Here is a 13,497-nt window from a genome sequence, read left to right as displayed (position 1 = left end):
CATCTTGCAGTGTCCAGTTATGCCCGCTGGACACTGCAAGCTTATATAAATTTGTCAATTTAACAAAGAAATTGATATGCACCAGGCTTGTTATCCCAAGGGGAGCCTTTGACACACTTCAAACCAAACGCACTGCTTCAGGTAGAATAAACAAACAGATTTATTAACTATAAAGATAGATTTTAAGTGATTATAAGTCAAAGCATAAGAAGTCAGATTTGGGCAAATGAAATAAAAGCAAAATGCATTCTAAGCTGATTTTAACACTTTCAATGCCCTTACAAATTTAGATACTTCTCACCACAGGCTGGCTGGTTGCTTTTCAGTCAGGCTCTCCCGTTTGATCAGTGCTTCAGTCGCATGGTGGTGGTGATTGTAGATGTGGGTGGAAGATAGAGAGCATGGCAAAATGTCTCTCCCTTTTATCATGTCCTTTCCTTCCTCTTGGCTTTGCCCCGCCCCTTCAGAGACAGGTGAGCGTTACCTCATCCCAGTCCCAAACTGCCCAAAGGAAGGGCCTGACTCCCTCAAGGGTCTAACAGATTCTTTAGTTGCTGCCTGAGCCGATGTCCATTGTTCCTGTGAGGCTGGGCTGGGTTTGTCCCATCCATGCCCTGACAAGGTGTGAACTGCCTCTCTGCTCTTGGAGAGTTTTTGCATGGGCTTGTTTTAAACCATGAGGATACATTTTAAACCTCACAACTATATACATGAAATTATAATCTACAACCTTACTATAACATTACTGTAACAATTACTATAACTTAGGTCAGTCTAACAAGGGGGAGGGATAGCTCAGTGGTTTGAGCATTGGCCTGCTAAACCCAGGGTTGTGAGTTCAATCCTTGAGGGGGCCATTTAGGGATCTGGGGTAAAAATTGGGAATTGGTCCCCCTTTGAGCAGGGGGTTGGACTAGATGATTTCCTGAGGTCCCTTCCAACCCTGATATTCTATGATCACTATAGCAACTATGCTCAGTGCATCATGAGCCTTCCGAAGACACCCAACATGACAAACTTTGTATAGGATACCACACAGTCATTTTATAAAGATGACCATGGGGGTGCTGGATGTTTCCCCAGGCTACAGAGCATCACACTATGTTCATGTGCAGAAGGCTGAGTGCTACAGAGGGGGAAGAATTGATCCCAGTGCAGGGTAGAGAGTGATTCCCCAACATGCAGGATTCTCCCTCTGGGTACTTCTGGGAAGGAAACCAGCCCTGGGACAAACAGGTATCCCATGGGGCCATTTACCCATAAACCCAGCTCCTTGGGAGTAAGGGGGATGCAGGGGAAGAGCTAGGGAGGGTGCAAAGAGCAATCCCCACCTTATACATGTAACCCACACCCACCCCATGTGGTGCTCTGTCCCTGACTCCCCCTGCCCCTGAGTGGTGGCTGGGCCACATAATCCTGCTATAGCTTCAGCTAATAGAGCTGGGTCTTTCAGCTCTGACACTAAAGGCTGCAGCTTTAAAACCCAGAGACCCTCGCCCTTGGTTTGATTCCTGACAACAAAACCAAGGGCATGAGATTACACACAGGTTGCAGCCACAAAGGGTGGAAGGAGCAATACCATAAGTGCCCTTGTGACACATGGCTGGAAAGGGTTAAACATCCTGCAGAATAAATAACCCTCAAAAGACAAGTGGGGAGATAATGTTTGTTTTTAGTGTATTTATATATCTATGAGTAGGGTCAAGGATGTAATCAGCAGTCCCTGTCTATGCTGTATTCTGATAGTTCAGAGATCAAAAGAACATCCTAGCATTTAAATGAATTGTAAACAAGGGATATCTCGGAATTCATCTCTCTTTGAAATATACTGTGAATGGTGGAGGAACAAGCCAATGGCCTTATGTAATTCGTATAGCTAAGTATCGGTGATGGAACGCCTTCCTAACTTTCATCCTAATTACTGTTTGTTCCCTGTGGAACTCCAACTTGTCAAAAGAGGACATGAATTTGTATAAAAGATCCTTGGGTCCTGATTCTGTCATCTCAGATCTGTTTCCTCAGGGGAAGTTTGAGTTGCAAGACTGAGGTCACAGTTATGCTGATACTCCCTGAATATGAGATTTGGACATTGGACTATGACTTATGAACTATTTCTGAGAGAACTCTTTGCAGCTACAAAGCTGACCATCTCTGCTATGAATCTGCACCTCAATGGATTGAACTCATGTCTGTAGGTATATTGATCTTTAAGCAATATTTTCTTTTGTTTTTTAATAAATTTTAGTGTAGTTAATAAGAATTGGCTCTAGCGTGGATTTGGGTAAGAGCTGGAATATTCAATAACCTGGGAGGTGATGTGTCTAATCCTTTGGGATTGGTAGAACCTTTTCCTTTATATGATGAAATAAGATTTACAGAAATTTTCATCATATTTGATGTGGGTACCTGGATGGGGGCCTGAGGCTGGATCACTTTAAGGGAACGGTGTTGTTTGAACCTCTGAGTAACTAGTAAGGTGTTTTGTGCTGGTTTGGTGAATCTAAGTATTGGAATATCCACCAGCTTTTGCAGGATTGTCTGCCCCATTCTTTGCAGTTCACCCTAATTGAGTGACCACAGCTGGCTCCCCACTAGGACTCCGGTCACAGCCCTAGAGAGGGAAAGGCAGAGCAAGGTTGGTTGCTGATGCTACTAGCACCCTCCAGAGGCACTGCAGAGCCGTGCGCTCCTTATACACTCTCCGGAGCAAGGCAACGGCTAGAGGCAGTGTGAGAAATATCTCTGGTATCCAGGAGCAAGGAGGGTTCTGTCTCTTTCAGACTCTGAGCGGGAGATGTGTCAAGCTGCTGGTGTGTGTCAGAGCTCAGCAACGCCATAGTGAGGAGTCCCCCTTCTTCCACAGGGGTCCCCCTATCTCTTCCCCTACATGCCCTTCTATCTAGCAATGGAAGGTACTTCCAAGGCATCCCTGTGATTGGGATGGGATGGGATGGTTGAGGCTTTGTTTTAATCTTCTTCTTCCATCTTTCTCTTCTGTGGTTTTCCTTTGCTCCTTTTCCACTCCTCTTTGCCCTTTCATGGGTCAGTCAGTGGGGGAAGATGGCCCCATTCCTGGGACACATCCTAATCACATCCCTTATGTTTGGCTTTTGCTGAGTGCCTATGGGCACCAGTGGAAGGGATGGAATGGGAGGGGGCTGTTCTGAAAGTATCAGCTGGGCTAGGTCAAACATGGTGCTGCAGAAGGGTGGGGGTGCGCAGGGGTGAAAGTAACTTAAAGGACTTACCAGTACTCTGGAGTCCTGAGCAGGGGGCGTGGCCTCAACCAGAAGAGGTGGGGCCTTTGAATACCCAGGCCCTTTAAATCACCGCGGGAGCCCTGCCGCCACTATCCCAGGGGCTCTGGTAGCGGGGCTCAGGTGGCGCTTTAAAGGGCCCGGGGGCTCCGGCTGCTGCAGGGAGCCCCGGGCCCTTTAAAGCGCCAGCCTGGGGAAGCTGGGCCAGTCCAGCACGGCGTACTGGCTCTTGCTGGTTCGCTGTACAGGACTGTACCAGCTTACTTTCACCTCTGGGGTTCGGGGAGTAACTGTGGGATGGAACTAGATAAGGGTGAGATACTTGGAATTGCCTTCGTCTTTCTATGATATCAAAAGGGCGAGAAGATTTTTGCTGTCAGCAAAACACCCAGAGCCCATGAATCACCCAACTGCTGGAAACTCCCCTCCACTGCCTCCAGCTGACTCTTCTGGCCCCATGAGGAGTCATTCCTTCTTGACACTGTCTGGAGATTAGGTTGCGAGTCTGTCAATGAGGTCACGGAAGTCACGGATTCCCTGACTTTCCCCGACCTCCATGACTTCTGCAGTGGCTGGTGCTGGCTCAGGGGCTGCCTGAGCCCAGCAGCCCCTGGGCCAGCAGCAGCAGATTGGATGTATGGGAGGAGGCTCAGGGCTAGGGGTTGGGGATTGAAGGGGGGGCACTTACCTTGGGGTGGGGGGCTACCCAGCTCCCACTGGCATGGCCCTGCAGCTCCTAGGCATCAGAGGGGCCAGGGGGCTCCATGCTGCACACTGCCTGCCCCGCCCCCACAGCTCCCATTGACTGTGGTTCCCAGCCAATGGGAGCTGCGCAGCCGGCACTTGGGGTGGGAGCAGCACGCGGAGCCTCCTGGCTCCTCCGCCACCTAGGAGCTAAAAGGACACACGGAACGGGTAGAGAGCCCCTGCCAGCCTCGACAACCCTCCACCTCAAGCTCCAGCGGGGGTCCCGGGCTGTGCACCACTATCTCCGTCCTCCCCAGCACCAACGGGGTCCTGGGCCACCTCCCCCAGCACCCGTGGCAACCCCAACCACCCCCAGAGCACCCGCAGCCCCCCGCCCAAGTTTTAGTCAGGGGTATATAGTAAAAGTCATGGACAGGTCACGGGCCATGAATTTTTGTTTACTGCCCATGACCTGTCCATGCCTTTTACTAAAAATACCCCTGACTAAACTGTAGCCTTAATCATAGGGTATGTCTCCACTGCCCATGTTACAGCGTGGCCCCCACTGATAAAGCGCTGTCTATACAGGTGCTTTTCAGCACTAAAACTTTTGTCTCTCAGGGGGGTTTCCACACCCCTGAACAACTAAAGTTCTAGCTCTGAAAGTGTCCGTCCAGCCACCGCCATAGGTTTTCAGTTGTAATGTCCGAAATCACAGCAACTGCCCTGTATGACTAGAAGAACAGGCCCATTCAGATGGTGTTGCTTTACATTTTTATAATAACACCTTTCTCTCATACCCCAAAGTGCTTTACAACCATTCAGTCATTCTCATTATAATGTAGGTGAGTAGCCTCCTTTTACAGATGGGGAAACTGAGGCATAGAGCGGGGAAGTGATTTGCCTGAGTTCACACAAAAGGAATCAGCAACAAAGCTAGGGATTGAACTCCAGAATCCTGGCTCCAAATTAGCTGTTTTGACAACTAGCTGACCTGCCTTCCAGAGCAGGGAAATAAAACCCAGGAGTCCAGATTTCTATCCCCTTCCCCCATTCTAGCCACTAGACCCCACTCCCTTCCCAGAGTTGGGGATAGCACTGAGGAGTCCCTAGCCCACTAGATAAAAGTCCTCTGAGGTAGGGAAAGTTGATTCCTTTCTTTTCTACACTCCATCCTGTCTGTCTGATTTCCGAACACTAACACGCCAAAGCAGATGATAAAAACGCCATGGCAATGTTTGCTAGACAGCAATAGTTTCACAATGACCCCCATAATCCACAAGTTCTGCCTTTGCACTTGGTGACAGTCATGGATGTTGCACAATCAGAGAAGCTCCATCTGAGAAAGGCTTCCGCATAATCATTTCCTTGCTGACTTAGAACAGTTCCTGATTCACATGAAAGGGCCTTCTCCAGTTCACGTCAAATGGGAGAACATTCCCCAGCCTCTAGATCTAACTATTCACCCCATCCCCACCCAGAGCTGAGAACCCAGGAGTCCTGTTTTCAAATTTGTGTGCTCTAACTTCTAGACACCACTCCCCTCCCAGAGCTGGGACTGAACCTCGGAGTCCTGCCCCCCTCCATGTTAACGACTAGAGACCATTCCCCTCTGAGAGTTGGGCACTGAACCCCCACTCCCTATGTGTTAACCATCACACATGCTGCAACACCCCTGACTGGTGGAGGGGGAGAGAAATCAATTTTCCAAGATTTTTGTTCTTAAAATAATTTTGGTTTTTAACAGGACACAGCGTAGCTGACACACAGTGTAGCTGGCACACAATGTGTAATGACACATGGTGCAGGTGGCACGTGATGTAACTGACACACAGTGTGTAACAGACACACAGCGTAGCTGGCACAAGGTGTGTAACTGACACATGGTATAGGTGACACATGGTGTAACTGACACACAGTGTAGGTGACATATAGTATAGGTGATGGCAGAGGTAACACATGGTGTAACAAACTGACACTGTGTAACACACAGAGGGCAGGTGACACATGGTATAACTGACACAGTGTAACTGACATAGTGTAGTTGACACACAGTGTAGGTGACACAGGGTATAACTGGCACACAGGGTGTAACTAACAGAGTAGCTCAGAAGTTCTCAACCATTTTCTTTCTGAGGCCCCCCCAACATGCTATAAAAACTCCATGGCCCACTTGTGCCACAATAACTGGCTTTCTGTATATAAAAGCCAGGGCTGGCATTAGGAGGTAGCAAGCAGGGCAATTGCCTGGGGCCCCATGCCACAGGGGCTCCCACAAAGCTACATTGCTCAGGCTTCACCTTCAGCCCCGGCTTCAGCCCCACACAGGAGTAGGGCTTCAGGGAGCAGGGCTTCAGCCCCATACGGTGGGGCTTCAGCATTCTGCGCTGAGCCCCAGTTAGTATAATGCTGGCCCTGTTTAGAGGCCTCCTGTGTTATGCAGATAAAACTACACAAGATCATCTCAGGGGACAAGACAAGATGTCACGTTTATTAAAATAACACCATTTGATTTATGACCAATAACTAATATCTAATACCTATGTATACACACACACGTATACACACACACATATCAAATGTTCTGCAGCTGCTAGATAGTTACCAGTCCTGAACGTAGCTTGAGTTCGTGGCCTGATTGGGATCATAGTTCGTGGTGGCTAACTGGCCTGGGCTGGAAACCAGAGTAGAGGGCGGGCCCGGGTTCCCCCCAAATCCTCCCAACTCCTGGTCAGACACAGGAGGAGTCGACCTGGACTGTGGGTTCAGAAAAACGGCCAAGCTGAGGGCTGCCGCGAAGCTCCAAGGTGAGCAAATCCACCAATAAGCGCAAGACCCACCAAGGTAGAGCAGAAACTTTGTCACAACAAGTATAATGAATGATAAACAGTGAGCAGAAGTTACAATGTTGAAGCAAAGGAGTACTTGTGGCACCTTAGAGAGTAACAAATTTATCTGAGCATAAGCTTTCTCTAGGGTGCCACAAGTCCTCCTTTTCTTTTTGTGGATACGGACTAACACGGCTGCTGCTCTGAAACATGAATGTTGAAGCAGTGTAAGTTTCAGTGATTTAGGCAGCAAATGGATTGAAAGTGAATCTTACAAGGGTAGCAGCCTGAACAGCTGTGGCTCTTAAGAAGCAGCTTAATTGTCAATTACTCAGTTATTGGGGTACCCAGTTTTATGAATGAATGAAGCTTTATTCATAAAACTTTACTTATGAAGTTATATTAATAAAGTGAACAATTACAAACAATTTCATGTATCAGTTCTACACCTGAAACCTGCCTGAGGCCCCCTAGGGGGCCCCAGACCACTGATTGAGAATTACTGGTGTAGCTGACACACTGTGTAGGTGACACAGGGTATAACTGACACACAGGGTGTAACTGACATAGTGTAGCTGGCACACAGTATAGGGGACACATGGTATAATGACACACAGGGTTATAGCTGACACACAGTGTACAGCACAAAGGATATAACTGATACACAGGGTGTAACTGACATGGTGTAGCTTTCACAGAACTATACGTACCAGACCTGCTGATGTTAACCCTTCAAATTCTCTGAAGGTATGGAAAATGGTTTATGGAGATGATTTTAAAATAAAACCGGTTGTTGCCCCTTTTCAAAAAGGCGACCACGTGAGACTATCTAAAACCAAAGGAGCTTTTGAAAAAGGTTATGAACAGACATTTACCGATGAGATATTCATAGTGGATGAAGCCTTAACCAGGGGTCAGAGACCTGTATACCGATTAAAAGACTACGAGGGTAGACAGTTACTCGATCTTTTTACCCTGAAGAATTACAAAAAGTAAACCCCAAACGAGACGGGATTTACAGGGTTGAAAAAGTTCTAGCGGAGAAAGGAAAAGGGAGAAAAAAGCAACTACTGGTAAAATGGTTGGGGTGGCCTGATAAGTTTAACAGCTGCGTGAAAGCTTCTCAACTCTGTGACATTTAGACGCAAACAACAAACAAACAAAAGTTATTCCTCCCCGCAAAGTCAGAGAAGATGAGTGATGGCGGGTTTTACATTACTTTGCCCAGCAACGCCAGCTCTGCAGTTTTTCCCCAAAACATCAGCTTGAACTTTACAATACGGCTAATTAAGCCCTTGGATCTCCGGGGTGCCTGGGAGGTGGGGTTAGTGGAAATACAACACCCGCACAGCTGGAACGCTATCAACGAGGACACCCCTTTTGAAGTCACCTTTGGAGATATGGCATGGAGTTTCATCCTACGACGATGTTATTACGTGTCCATACCCGATTTACTGGATCATATGAACAGTATCATAGCTCGTCACCCCGGACCGCCTGAGATGGTCATGAACTACGACCCTGTGGGTAGAAAAATTAGACTTAAATCCGCCGCTTTTACTTATATGTTTTCTGCCAGCGGGGAGCTAGCTAACATTCTGGGCTTGGGCCCCAAACACAGCGTCCAAAAATTCCCTTTCTCGGCAGACATTACAGGGGGTTTTAATTCCTTGTATCTGTACATGGATATCGTAGAACATCAGTTTTTGGGGGACTTTTCTGTTCCCCTGTTACGTTGTGTCCCCGTCCAAGGAAGGAACAACGAGTTTGTCACCATCACCTACGATAAACCTCATTACGTCCCTATCAGTAAACACCACATCGACACCATTACCATTGAAATAAAGACAGATCAGAACAAAAGCGTCTCATTTCGCTTTGGCAAGGTGATCATCAAGCTACACCTGTGCCCCCGGAGAGAGCGAGTTTTCTAAAAAAGCAGAACAGTATTATGGCGATCCTAAAAAATCACGGCGACCCCAACGTCTACAGAAACTATTACAAAGCCCAGGCGGGATACGCCCTTCCCGGATATCATGGGGCCCCCGTGATGTATGGGGCAGGCGTGGGTGGAATATTCCGTAGCCTCTTTTGAAAAGCCGTACCGCTTTTGAGGAGGGGGCTAGAGATTATTAAACCACACGTAAAAACCGCCGCTCAAAACATAGCTAAAGACGTAGTAGGTCACGTCTCCCACGCTGTTCTGGAGAAGGTGGGGAACACAGCTTCACAGGAAGGATCGGGGCTGATGTACATTAAAAGGAGGAAGAAGAGAAAGAGAAATGCGTCATACCCGCGACGTGCAGGTCCCCCGAAACCCTTTAAAAGAAGGGCTTTGACCCGCAGGGTCGGCCATAAGCGAAAGTCCAAGAGGAAGCCTGGGCGAAAGAGGAATCACTCGCCGGCTGATACAAGAGAGATATTTTAATCAACATGGCTTTCGTTCACTGCGGGTCTGAAGAATGCACCAAATCCGAACTAGACTTGTTCCAAATAGCCCCTACGCAGACCAGCATTGAGAAAAGCATCTACATCGAGGTGCCACCTCTGTCGGCCGTTACGAAGTCTGCCCCCATTGACTTTTTTATAGCAGGGAATGGCGTAGATTATATGGATTTAAACAACACACTGCTGTACCTGTGTTGCAAGATTGTAAAAGGAGACGGAACTGAACTCAAAGCGGACGCCGAGGTGGGCCTGGTGAATTACCCAGTGGCCTCTATTTTTAGTCAGCTGGATGTCATGCTCGGAGACCGTCTTGTAAGCCAAAGCAACAACTGTTACCCTTACAGGGCCTTTATAGAATCGGTGCTCAATTACAGCAATGACACCCTCGCCACACAATTTTCCGCTGGCCTCTTTTACAAAGACACGTCAAGGAATTATGGTGACATCAAGGAATTATGACGTGATTGGAATAACAGAGACTTGGTGGGATAACTCACATGACTGGAGTACTGTCATGGATGGTTATAAACTGTTCAGGAAGGACAGGCAGGGCAGAAAAGGTGGGGGAGTAGCACTGTATGTAAGGGAGCAGTATGACTGCTCAGAGCTCCGGTACGAAACTGCAGAAAAACCTGAGTGTCTCTGGATTAAGTTTAGAAGTGTGTGCAACAAGAGTGATGTAGTGGTGGGAGTCTGCTATAGACCACCGGACCAGGGGGATGAGGTGGATGAGGCTTTCTTCCGGCAGCTCGCGGAAGCTACTAGATCGCACGCCCTGGTTCTCATGGGTGACTTTAATTTTCCTGATATCTGCTGGGAGAGCAATACAGCGGTGCATAGACAATCCAGCAAGTTTTTGGAAAGCGTAGGGGACAATTTCCTGGCGCAAGTGCTAGAGGAGCCAACTAGGGGGGGCGCTTTTCTTGACCTGCTGCTCACAAACCGGGAAGAATTAGTAGGGGAAGCAAAAGTGGATGGGAATCTGGGAGGCAGTGACCATGAGTTGGTTGAGTTCAGGATCCTGACACAGGGAAGAAAGGTAAGCAGCAGGATACGGACCCTGGACTTCAGTAAAGCAGACTTCGACTCCCTCAGGGAACGGATGGGTAGGATCCCCTGGGGGACTAACATGAAGGGGAAAGGAGTCCAGGAGAGCTGGCTGTATTTCAAGGAATCCCTGTTGAGGTTACAGGGACAAACCATCCCGATGTGTCGAAAGAATAGTAAATATGGCAGGCGACCAGCTTGGCTTAACGGTGAAATCCTAGCGGATCTTAAACATAAAAAAGAAGCTTACAAGAAGTGGAAGGTTGGACATATGACCAGGGAAGAGTATAAAAATATTGCTCAGGCATGTAGGAATGATATCAGGAGGGCCAAATCGCACCTGGAGCTGCAGCTAGCCAGAGATGTCAAGAGTAACAAGAAGGGTTTCTTCAGGTATGTTGGCAACAAGAAGAAAGCCAAGGAAAGTGTGGGCCCCTTACTGAATGAGGGAGGCAACCTAGTGACAGAGGATGTGGAAAAAGCTAATGTACTCAATGCTTTTTTTGCCTCTGTTTTCACTAACAAGGTCAGCTCCCAGACTGCTGCGCTGGGCATCACAAAATGGGGAAGAGATGGCCAGCCCTCTGTGGAGATAGAGGTGGTTAGGGACTATTTAGAAAAGCTGGACGTGCACAAGTCCATGGGGCCGGACGAGTTGCATCCGAGAGTGCTGAAGGAATTGGCGGCTGTGATTGCAGAGCCATTGGCCATTATCTTTGAAAACTCGTGGCGAACCGGGGAAGTCCCGGATGACTGGAAAAAGGCTAATGTAGTGCCAATCTTTAAAAAAGGGAAGAAGGAGGATCCTGGGAACTACAGGCCAGTCAGCATCACCTCAGTCCCTGGAAAAGTCATGGAGCAGGTCCTCAAAGAATCAATCCTGAAGCACTTACATGAGAGGAAAGTGATCAGGAACAGTCAGCATGGATTCACCAAGGGAAGGTCATGCCTGACTAATCTAATCGCCTTCTATGATGAGATTACTGGTTCTGTGGATGAAGGGAAAGCAGTGGATGTATTGTATCTTGACTTTAGCAAAGCTTTTGACACTGTCTCCCACAGTATACTTGTCAGCAAGTTAAAGAAGTACGGGCTGGATGAATGCACTATAAGGTGGGTAGAAAGTTGGCTAGATTGTCGGGCTCAACGGATAGTGATCAATGGCTCCATGTCTAGTTGGCAGCCGGTGTCAAGTGGAGTGCCCCAGGGGTCGATCCTGGGGCTGGTTTTGTTCAATATCTTCATAAATGAACTGGAGGATGGTGTGGATTGCACTCTCAGCAAATTTGCGGATGATATTAAACTGGGAGGAGTGGTAGATACACTGGAGGGCAGGGATAGGATACAGAGGGACCTAGACAAATTGGAGGATTGGGCCAAAAGAAATCTGATGAGGTTCAATAAGGATAAGTTCAGGGTCCTGCACTTAGGACGGAAGAACCCAATGCACAGCTACAGACTAGGGACCGAATGGCTAGGCAGCAGTTCTGCGGAAAAGGACCTAGGGGTGACAGTGGACGAGAAGCTGGATATGAGTCAGCAGTGTGCCCTTGTTGCCAAGAAGGCCAATGGCATTTTGGGATGTATAAGTAGGGGCATAGCGAGCAGATCAAGGGACATGATCGTCCCCCTCTATTCGACATTGGTGAGGCCTCATCTGGAGTACTGTGTCCAGTTTTGGGCCCCACACTACAAGAAGGATGTGGATAAATTCGAGAGAGTCCAGAGAAGGGCAACAAAAATGATTAGGGGTCTGGAACACATGACTTATGAGGAGAGGCTGAGGGAACTGGGATTGTTTAGTCTGCAGAAGAGAAGAATGAGGGGGGATTTGATAGCTGCTTTCAACTACCTGAGAGGTGGTTCCAGAGAGGATGGTTCTAGACTATTCTCAGTGGTGGAAGAGGACAGGACAAGGAGTAATGGTCTCAAGTTGCAGTGGGGGAGGTTTAGGTTGGATATTAGGAAAAACTTTTTCACTAGGAGGGTGGTGAAACACTGGAATGCGTTGCCTAGGGAAGTGGTGGAATCTCCTTCCTTAGAAGTTTTTAAGGTCAGGCTTGACAAAGCCCTGGCTGGGATGATTTAATTGGGGATGGGTCCTGCTTTTGAGCAGGGTGTTGGACTAGATGACCTTCTGGGGTCCCTTCCAACCCTGATATTCTAAGATTCTATGACACTGCCAGACAACAGGAAGACACAGACTTGGATGGCGAGAATCTAGGGTTTGTGAGGCGTGCAAACCTGACCGCTCAAAGCAGAACAGTAGAGCTTCTGGGTCATCTACACAGCGACCTGTTTTTTCAAGAAAAACTATTGTTGAACGGAGTGGATGTGAAAATTAAACTGACGCACAGTAAAGATCCTTTCTGTTTAATGGGCAGCGGAACCGAAGGCTTTAAACTGCGCATTCTATCAGCATCCCTTTTTGTGAAGAAAGTACGGGTGGCCCCGAGTGTTCATCTGGGGCATGCCGAGGCCCTGCTTACCGCTAATACCAAATACCCCGTGGACCGTGTGGGAATGAAAGTGTTTAGCATCCCTGCAGGCAGCAGGGTCAGTAACCAGGAGAACCTGTTCTTGGGACAGTTGCCCAAAATGCTCGTCCTGGGGTTCGTGGATAACAATGCCTTTAGCGGAAGTTACGCTAAAAATCCCTTTCATTTTAAGCATTACGATATTAATTTTGTGGCCTTGTATGTGGATGGTGAGCAGATACCGACCAAGCCTCTGCAACCAGACTTCGAGGCAGGACGCTGCGTGAGAGAATACATGAATCTGGTAGAGATGGCCGGTAAACACATGAAAGATCGTTCTCTGTTAATCAACCGTGAGGAGTTTGCACAGGGTTACACCATATTTGCCTTTCACCTGTCCCCCGACCAGGAATGCGCCGATCACTATTCCCTGATTAAAACCGGGAACCTGAGAGCAGAAATTCGTTTTGGGAAGGCTTTAACCATTACCGTCAATATGATCGTGTATGGGGTTTTTGACAACGTCATAGAGAGAAATCAGAGGAGAAATGTTCTGTTTGACTTCATGTGAACATGGACACCGTGCAGCTCTCACGTGTCTTATCAACAGACCCTTACGCGAAAAAGAATTTCTTAGACGTGTTTCCCTGCGATTGGCTCCCTGGCGGCAAGCTGTCTCAGAGACCCCTAGGTTTGGTGGTCAACACGCATCCACACAGCCGACCGGGTGAACACTGGCTTGCCCTGTATCTG

This window comes from Lepidochelys kempii, chromosome 20, assembly GCF_965140285.1.
Source record: "Lepidochelys kempii isolate rLepKem1 chromosome 20, rLepKem1.hap1, whole genome shotgun sequence".
Classification (NCBI taxonomy): Eukaryota; Metazoa; Chordata; order Testudines; family Cheloniidae; genus Lepidochelys; species Lepidochelys kempii.
The sequence above is the reverse complement of the archived record's forward strand: the minus strand, read 5'-3'. Positions refer to the sequence as shown.